The sequence below is a fragment of the Paralichthys olivaceus genome, chromosome 5, assembly GCF_024713975.1.
Source record: "Paralichthys olivaceus isolate ysfri-2021 chromosome 5, ASM2471397v2, whole genome shotgun sequence".
Classification (NCBI taxonomy): domain Eukaryota; kingdom Metazoa; phylum Chordata; class Actinopteri; order Pleuronectiformes; family Paralichthyidae; genus Paralichthys; species Paralichthys olivaceus.
Genome location: NC_091097.1, coordinates 22,464,233 through 22,466,732, shown reverse-complemented (window position 1 = coordinate 22,466,732; position 2,500 = coordinate 22,464,233). Strand labels below are relative to the sequence as shown.

At 41.4% G+C, this 2,500-nt stretch overlaps 3 non-coding genes and 1 pseudogene across 3 annotated transcripts; all 4 read right to left on the bottom strand.

Annotated features, from left to right (window-relative positions):
- Positions 1–203: 203 nt before the first annotated feature.
- On the bottom strand, positions 204–312 carry LOC138409654 (5S ribosomal RNA; annotated as a pseudogene).
- A 489-nt stretch (positions 313–801) lies between these two features.
- LOC138408720 (5S ribosomal RNA) lies at positions 802–920 on the bottom strand. Its single transcript, XR_011242039.1, has one exon. It is a non-coding gene; the product is annotated as a 5S ribosomal RNA (ribosomal RNA).
- A 480-nt stretch (positions 921–1,400) lies between these two features.
- Positions 1,401–1,519, bottom strand: LOC138408706 (5S ribosomal RNA). Its single transcript, XR_011242025.1, has one exon. It is a non-coding gene; the product is annotated as a 5S ribosomal RNA (ribosomal RNA).
- Positions 1,520–2,003: 484 nt separating this feature from the next.
- LOC138410135 (5S ribosomal RNA) lies at positions 2,004–2,122 on the bottom strand. Its single transcript, XR_011242931.1, has one exon. It is a non-coding gene; the product is annotated as a 5S ribosomal RNA (ribosomal RNA).
- Between the last annotated feature and the right edge of the window lie 378 nt (positions 2,123–2,500).

Here is a 2,500-nt window from a genome sequence, read left to right as displayed (position 1 = left end):
TGAAAATGATATGTTAATAAAACATGAATAAAGTAGTGTTTTGATTCGAAACAAATCTGATGAATGCTCACTCTCACCTTTCAGTGATGATGTGAGGGTTCCATATTCTTTTTTCCTTTGATGAACAGTCTTTCCTGCTCTTTCCAAGAGGTGTCTCCTCTGAAGCAGCAGCAACAGCGCCCTCTGCAAAGAAAAGTCTTAAAAGCTTACAGCACCTGGTATTCCCAAGCGGTCTCCCATCCAAGTACTAACCAGGCCCGACCCTGCTTAGCGTCCGAGATCGGGCGTGTTCAGGGTGGTATGGCCGTAAGCGATTAACTCCACCCACAATACCTCCTTTATACATGTGAATCATCACCATCATCAATGGTTCTTCTGTTGCTTCGCAACCATAGAATCTTGAGGTGTGGGTGGGCGGGGGGGTCAATTGTTCCAAAATCAATCTCAAGGTGCAATTTTGTCATATCGTTGCAAGAAAAAAATCATTACAATTTTCAAATATGAACTTCAGCAATAAATTAGTGTTTCATATCCAGTTGTTTCCCTGATGCAGAGTAAACTCCCTGCTCTTTCATCGCTCTCTCCAAATAAGACAATTTGAAAATGATATGTTAATAAAACATGAATAAAGTAGTGTTTTGATTAGAAACAAATCTGATGAATGCTCACTCTCACCTTTCAGTGATGATGTGAGGGTTCCATATTCTTTTTTCCTTTGATGAACAGTCTTTCCTGCTCTTTCCAAGAGGTGTCTCCTCTGAAGTAGCAGCAACAGCGCCCTCTGCAAAGAAAAGTCTAAAAAGCTTACAGCACCTGGTATTCCCAGGCGGTCTCCCATCCAAGTACTAACCAGGCCCGACGCTGCTTAGCTTCCGAGATCTGACGAGATCGGGCGTGTTCAGGGTGGTATGGCCGTAAGCAATTAACTCCACCCACAATACCTCCTTTATACATGTGAATCATCACCATCATCAATGGTTCTTCTGTTGCTTTGCAACCATAGAATCTTGATGTGTGGGTTGGGGGGGTCAATTGTTTCAAAATCAATCTCAAGGTGCAATTTTGTCATATCGTTGCAAGAAAAAAATCATTACAATTTTCAAAAATGACCTTCAGCAATATTGTCAGTGTTTCATATCCAGTTGTTTCCTTGATGCAGAGTAAACTCCCTGCTCTTTCAGCGCTCTCTCCAAATAAGACAATTTGAAAATGATATGTTAATAAAACATGAATAAAGTAGTGTTTTGATTAGAAACAAATCTGATGAATGCTCACTCTCACCGATGATGTGAGGGTTCCATATTCTTTTTTCCCTTGATGAACAGTCTTTCCTGCTCTTTCCAAGAGGTGTCTCCTCTGAAGCAGGAGCAACAGCGCCCTCTGCAAAGAAAAGTCTAAAAAGCTTACAGCACCTGGTATTCCCAGGCGGTCTCCCATCCAAGTACTAACCAGGCCCGACCCTGCTTAGCTTCCGAGATCAGACGAGATCGGGCGTGTTCAGGGTGGTATGCCCGTAAGCAATTAACTCCACCCACAATACCTCCTTTATACATGTGAATCATCACCATCATCAATGGTTCTTCTGTTGCTTTGCAACCATAGAATCTTGATGTGTGGGTGGGTTGGGGGGGTCAATTGTTTCAAAATCAATCTCAAGGTGCAATTTTGTCATATCGTTGCAAGAAAAAAATCATTACAATTTTCAAAAATGACCTTCAGCAATATTGTCAGTGTTTCATATCCAGTTGTTTCCTTGATGCAGAGTAAACTCCCTGCTCTTTCATCGCTCTCTCCAAATAAGACAATTTGAAAATGATATGTTAATAAAACATGAATAAAGTAGTGTTTTGATTAGAAACAAATCTGATGAATGCTCACTCTCACCGATGATGTGAGGGTTCCATATTCTTTTTTCCTTTGATGAACAGTCTTTCCTGCTCTTTCCAAGAGGTGTCTCCTCTGAAGCAGGAGCAACAGCGCCCTCTGCAAAGAAAAGTCTTAAAAGCTTACAGCACCTGGTATTCCCAAGCGGTCTCCCATCCAAGTACTAACCAGGCCCGACCCTGCTTAGCTTCCGAGATCGGACGAGATCGGGCGTGTTCAGGGTGGTATGGCCGTAAGCTATTAACTCCACCCACAATACCTCCTTTATACATGTGAATCATCACCATCATCAATGGTTCTTCTGTTGCTTTGCAACCATAGAATCTTGAGGTGTGGGTGGGCGGGGCGGTCAATTGTTCCAAAATCAATCTCAAGGTGAAATTTTGTCATATCGTTGCAAGAAAAACATCATTACAATTTTCAAAAATGACCTTCAGCAATATTGTCAGTGTTTCATATCCAGTTGTTTCCCTGATGCAGAGTAAACTCCCTGCTCTTTCATCGCTCTCTCCAAATAAGACAATTTGAAAATGATATGTTAATAAAACATGAATAAAGTAGTGTTTCGATTAGAAACAAATCTGATGAATGCTCACTCTCACCTTTCAGTGATGAT